The 6814-nt window shown below is 33.3% G+C and overlaps 1 protein-coding gene across 2 annotated transcripts in view; it reads left to right on the top strand.

The window, feature by feature from the left end:
• LOC148871545 (influenza virus NS1A-binding protein) overlaps nt 1-3385 on the top strand; it is a 68520-nt gene extending 65135 nt beyond the window's left edge. Inside the window, exon 11 of one of the 2 annotated variants that reach the window (XM_088971769.1) lies at nt 2481-3385. The gene's annotated coding sequence lies outside the window, so the exon portion shown is untranslated. The remainder of the gene's footprint in view (nt 1-2480) is intronic. The other variant, XM_088971768.1, reaches the window with a different exon arrangement.
• The last annotated feature ends 3429 nt before the right edge of the window (nt 3386-6814 follow it).

Raw genomic sequence — 6814 nt, forward strand, 5'->3', positions numbered from 1 at the left:
TTTTTACATAGAAACCATGAAAAATGGGAAACTCCCTAGGTTCCAGAGCAACCAACAACCATCTTTCATTTATAGTTATCTATAGACTTCATAAAAAAAGTGTACACTTCATATTAAAAAAAAGCAACTCAACATATTTATGAGAAAAAAGAATGAAGAAAAGGTCAGAAAATAAAGTGGTCGTGCTCCTATTTTGTCTATTGGACAGAATTTTAAGTTCATTGCTTATTGTTTGAGGTTTTGAGGTATTTGAGGGTTCAAATAGCATACACCAACATGTGTATTGATTGAACCCTAAAAAGTAAGAAAATAATCAAAATAAACCAGTGTTTAGGAAACTGGACGGGAGCGACCGGTTGAACCACGACTCGTGGTCTTGGCCAGTTAGGTTACACCCCCAAAACAATAATTACTGAAAACCAGTGAAAACTGGCCGACTGCCCAGTTTAACCGGAAAACCAATGAATCGGTCCCAGTTTTGTGAAACCACCCATGTCATTCTGTAATTGAAATTTTAAAATGTGTTACTTATTTTCATGTATTACTTAATTACCACTAATCAAGCCCTTTATTTCTGTTAATTAATGATTCTTTATTGTATATATTACCTTACACGCATTTTAAAGAAAATGTAAATTAAGAGACTTGAACCTGGTCATTTGCTTTAAAACTAAGGAATTTGCCATCCATCCACCATATTTAAGTATAATAAAAGTTGTAAAAAATATTATATATAGTATTTATATGACACGTAGTATATATGTATATGCCACATCATCATGGTTTGACCCCGGTTGAACCTCTTACCCGTGAACCTCCCCTTTTTTCTTTTTTTTTTTTTTTTTAATGCCCAGTTTGATTCTCTGAACATTGAAATGAACTAGCATATAAAACCCAAAGTTTGAAGCACTTGAGGGTTCAAGACAGCACAGACCAACATATGTGTTGATTGAACCCTAAAAATAAGAAAATAATAAAAATTAACTAGTATATAAAATCCAAAATGAATAATTTGTTTTAATAATATCTATTTAATTATTACAACATCACAAAACAAAGGATATAAAGGTGTTTCATAGTGGCATATACAAAATAGGTTGGCAAATAAGCGAGGTTACCATCCATAGGCACCTTGTAGCCTAGGTGTCACCTTGACAACTATGTATACTATCATAGTGCAAATGTGAAAAACCTGACTCTACCATCACTCATTTGTGATTTGTCGATTTGAGTTTGATAGTTTAACATTAAGTATTGTGGATAGTATCATGCTTAAAATTATTTTTTATTTGAATTTGATGGTTTTTTTATTGGAAATTACAACTATAAATATTTTCTAATTTTTTATTTATTTGCTATTATTTTCAATTATTTATTAATTAAAAAATATATGCTTGGATGGTTACGCCTCTTGCATGGTTTACACCTCACATCTTTTAGGATAGTGAAAGAGCTCTTGTTATTGCTTATTGAACATTCTCAGAACTGTAGAATCATCTGCCAGATTCCTAGCAATTCAACTATGATTGCTGACAAGTGTTCCAATTCAATCAAAATTCCTGGTAGTGAATCATTGCCACCCAACATAAGTAGAAAATTGGCTGCATTATAAACTTTAGTTTAAAGGTCATAGTTGTTTCTGCATCTTGGTGATTCATGCAATTATTGGTGAAATTTATATTTCAATAAAATTTCATAGATGGATCACATCTGTATGTATCCTACACTCGTCCACACATAGTTTTATAGTCTTACTCATGTGGGCAAGATATCTCCTTTCGTCCAATGGCAACATGCATGCACCAATATTGCCTGTCATGAGTCGCACTCAACTAGGTTATTAGGTCTCCTGTCATGAGTCGCACTCAACTAGGTTATTCGGTCTCCTGTCATGAGTCCCACTCAACTCCTAATATTGCCTGTAGGCCTACTTGTGTTGTGAATTTAATTGTTTAATAGATGCCTCATAAAATAAAAGTATATTCGTCATCATCACCATCATCATCAAGTAAGCCTTGTCCAACTATATGGGGTCGTCTTCATGAATCATTCTTCACCATTCCGATATGTTGATATCATCTGTTCATTGCCATATTCAATAATTTAAACATATGTACAAGAAAATGGTTTTCAGTTAGTGCATGGAAACATATTTCCAACCTAGCAGTCTACCAAGGGCCAATTCTTTTTGGAAAAAAAATTGGGAAAAGCCTTTACAGTCCATATTCTCTATTTGGAAAAGAATTTGGGGACTCTTTGGAGTCCTGATGTGTAACCAATATCTAGCTAATCAGATAAGATTTGTAGTCAGGTTGGATGACGATCTAATTCCGTTAAAACAGCCCAAGTGATTTGTGCCATCAAGCTAATGGAAGTGTTATTTGTCTATTTACTGTCCATTTGAACATGTATGTAATAAGTTTGGTTCTTTCTAGCAATGCATATTCTTCTAATTACTTGTTTTCTCATTCTCTTTACAGCCAGTGCCATTTACAGCTCTAGTGATTTGTGCCATGAAGCCGATGAAGTTTTTTTTTCTCATTCTTTTTAGATATATATTCTCATTCTACTATTTATATGTAGTCTCATAATTCTAGCTTGATGAACCATATTATTATTTATTTTTCTAATACACTTTGTTGCACTTGGAAAAGCAAGGCTAGGCCATAGGGGGCTCCTTGTCAACTAGTCATCTAGGTGTGCATCTAGGCATCACTTAGGTGATGTTTTCATTTTTAAATCATCATCATCTAACCTTGTCCCAAAAATATGGGATCGGCTGTGTTAATCAAACAAAAAATACGGGATAGGCTATATGAATTCTGTTTCACCAATCTGTCCTAATAAGAGCCTGTTCACCATATATAGCTTCTGGCGTTCCTGTGTGGGACCCAGTTTGGAACGCCAGAAGCCGTGTCCCAAAAGCCCTCCCAAACGGCACCAAGTGCCATTTCCATTGTTAAACTACAAGTGCTTGAGGTAGGTCATAGGTGACCCACCCTCCATGGGCTCTTTGTTGTCTAGACAGCTTTGCCTGCATTCAAATATGGGCTTCTATGGTTGTTTTCTGAGATTTGATATTGTGTCTTTCCAGGTATCACATGTACAGTTGAAATCTTGGAGGTGGAATTAGATGGACTTAAAGAATATCACTGGTTTATGTTTTGGGCATACGGGCATACGGCAAAGTTTAGGCTGACTAATATTTTACGTTGGCAGGAAGTCTCCAAATGAAAATCAGCTTCTTGTTGGTTGGGCTTTTTGGCATATTTTTGCTGATTTTTTTTTAATTTTTTTATTTGAACTTCGAAATTTATCATGCTATAGAAAAAGGAATATCATGATTCACCTAATAATCAAAAAAGCAGATCTGTTTCGTGTGGAATCTTCTGGTGAGGAACCTTACTACCCTTTTAGAGGATGGCTCATCGGTCAACTTGAGAACTTATAGGATGCAAATGGATCGGTTTTTTATCCGATTCAATATTGTTGGATTCGGATCAGACGTATCGGATTAACGAATCTGATTGGATCAGGAAATACGATCTGATCTGTGCATTTTGGATATTGAATTGGAATTACCCAGCGCAAACCACAACTTTAATCTTTTTTTGTTTTCTTTAATAATCAATTCATTTGCCTCGTTGCAGAAAAGAACTTGTCTTTCCCGCCAATAAAGCTAGTCTTGGTCTATTCCCCCTTTCTTTTCACATCCTTTTCTTTCAAACTTCAGGATATGCATAATCAAAGATTTCAATATGGGACTTTTTACCGACACTAGAGCATGGAGATCTGGAGATGTGGGAAATGAGAAAGATCACGAACTGAAGGAAAACTATTGATAGATATGGGGTCTCTTTTCCTTTTTCTTTCTATTGAGAAATCCCAGATTTTCTCTGCTATTAAATCTCTTCGAAGTAATCTTGGTTCATTTTTTTTTTCTTGAGAAGTCCCAAACTGCACTCTTAAATATCTTCAAAGTTCTCTCTCTCTCTCTCTCTCTCTCTAGTGTTGTTAATTGAATCTAATCCAAGTATTTTTCAAATCGAATTTGAAATTAAGGTTTTAGTATCCCATCAAATTCCAATAAGTCTTATCAAATTGAATTCGGATATACCCTTTGTTCTAATTCAATTCATTTCATTTGCTTCCCTAAGAACTTGGCCTGATTCAAGTATCAAGTTAATAGGGTTATGGGGTTGGTCTATTGGTCTATTGTCTGCTCCTTTGAGCTACTAAACTCCATAAAGATGAATGTGGTTAGTACTTGGTACGAGGCAAGTTAAATGGATGGAGCTCTAAAATGGGTCAACCCGCCCATGGCTTGGCATGATTAGACCCACTTGCTATGGTACCTAGGCGGGTAGGCCATGTTAGGCTTGGCGGGCCTACGCCTAGGAGCTGACAGAACATGTGGGAAAATGGCTCATACTGACATGCTTATGAGAATATAGCCGTTGGAACTTGGAACTAGGGATGAGCAAAAAAAACTGAAAAACTGATCGAAATTGAACCGAAAAATTGGTTAACTGAACCGGTTGGTTTGGTTTCGATTCAATGATTTTAAAAAATCGAAGGTATCGGTTCGGTTTTGGTTAAGCAATTTAAAAAACTGACAGTTAACCGAACCAAATGGTATACATGTTTTTGTAAATATTTTTTATATATTTATGTATATTATATATATATTATATATATATTATAAATTAATAAATACGCATTATATATAAATATATATTTATAATATATAATATATAATATATTATTTATTATTTAAAAATATAATGTTTTATATATTTATTTATAATTTATTATTATATATTTATATATATTTTTATAAAAAATGTTATAAAGTAAAAAAATCGAAAAACCGACGAACTCAACCGTCGGTTAACCGAACCGGTCAACCGGTTAATCGACTGATTTTGGTTTGGTTTCGGTTATCGATTTTCGAAAAACCAGTACTAGCGGTTCGGTCCAAAAAAAAGGCCCATGGTTCGGTTACCCGAACCGTGAGCACCCCTACTTGGAACCCTTTAATGGCTATAACATTTTAGGGGTGTAAATTTTATTGAAATGTCCCCAAATAGCTATAACCTAGTTTTTTGTTTGTTTTTATTGGGGGGGTGGGGGTGGTATCTGTGCGTTTCACCTTAGGGGTTATATAATGACTTAAATTCCCTCTCAATAGTTATATAATAGTTAGTTTGGGAGGCACTTGGTAAAGTGATAAATTAACTTTTTGAAAGCAAAATATCCCTCTTAACAATTATAAATAGCTAGTTTAGGAGGGTATTTTGGTAAGTTGAATAATTTTCCTTAGGGTGGCATAAAATGATTAAAATGTCCTCTCGACAGTTAGCTAGTTAGGGGCATCTTGCTAAAGTGATGAATTAACTTAGTAAAAGATAAAAATATCCATCCCAACAACTATGGGCAATTAACTTAGGAGGGTGTTTTGGTTAATTGAATAATTTCCGAAGCCTATAAATGCCCTCACCCTCTCTCATTCTTATCACAACTCTCATATTCTCATATACTCACATACACTCTTACAGTCTCATACTCTCTTAGTTTCTTACTTCTTAGTCCCCAATTTCTCAACTTCATTTCAAGTTTCAAAAAGGAAGAGGCTTGCTTTAGTGTATCAAGTTAACAATTTGAGAGGCTTAAAAAGTTCATCAATTGAAATCAAGTTCGACTATTGGATTGGAATTGCTTAATTTTTATTTTATTTTTCTAAATTTTAGGGTTTTAGTGTTTCACATTTACTAAAATGGTTTTTCTTCTTAAACTTACTCTTCCTATAGTTCCAATGAGGTCCAATCATAGTATGATATCATTGTTGATGGTGCTAGTGGTATTGCTGATAAATCATATCCTAGTCTACTTAGGAGTGGCAAGAGAAAGACTAATAAAATTTGAAAAATATTTACCATAGAAGTTAGGGAAAGGGAAAGAGAATAGTTTTCCAAAAAATGGAGAAGTGATTTTAGCTAATAGAGAATAGGTGGTATAGGCCATTTAGCTAATAGAGAATAGGTGGTATAGGCCATTTAGCTAGACACATGGCATTACATTTTGAGGAAAAATGGTGATGCAAATTAAATACAAGTAAAATGTTGTTTTTTTTGATAATTTTCAATATTTATATGAAAAAATGAGACAAGAACTAGTACAGTGTATTGTACATGCTGAATAATTGTTATTATTATTTTTTGTAAATCCAAGCTTGAAATATTTTTACAACAATCTCTAAATTCTCAATTTAAAATATTTTCTAGAAGAACTATAAGAATGGATGCTTTAAATTTTTTTTGTTCATATAATCAATATTTAATTTTTACGCTTTCAACTTTTGATTACAAAGTTGTACTTCTGATTTAATAGTTGTATTTGTGTTGTTGGGTATTTTATTGATGAATTATGGCTTTTGCAAAAAAGAATTTTAACTCATATTTTTAATATGTACATGGGTTGTAACCTAACTTAACCACAACCATCTTGATACACCCATTTTGACCAATTTGAATTTTTAGAACTGGGTAAAAAGTAAATAAATTCTCTTATGTTGCTACATGTTAGTAGTTGATTGGTCAAACGCTGCCACAAAAATTGGACTTCATTGAAAAGTTATGGAGAAATAAAATAGAAGAGAAAAAAAGGAGGGTGAGATTGATGCACGATTTAAATTATCAATTCATATCGGCTTGACATCCTATGTTTATAAATAATAAATCTATGTTATAAATGTTAACAAACATAATCCGTTCTTAGGAATTAGGATATACATGTGTCTTGCTTAGTTCATCAA

This window comes from Nelumbo lutea, chromosome 2 (assembly GCF_056320005.1).
Source record: "Nelumbo lutea isolate HS-2025 chromosome 2, American lotus-T2T, whole genome shotgun sequence".
NCBI classification, from domain to species: Eukaryota; Viridiplantae; Streptophyta; class Magnoliopsida; order Proteales; family Nelumbonaceae; genus Nelumbo; species Nelumbo lutea.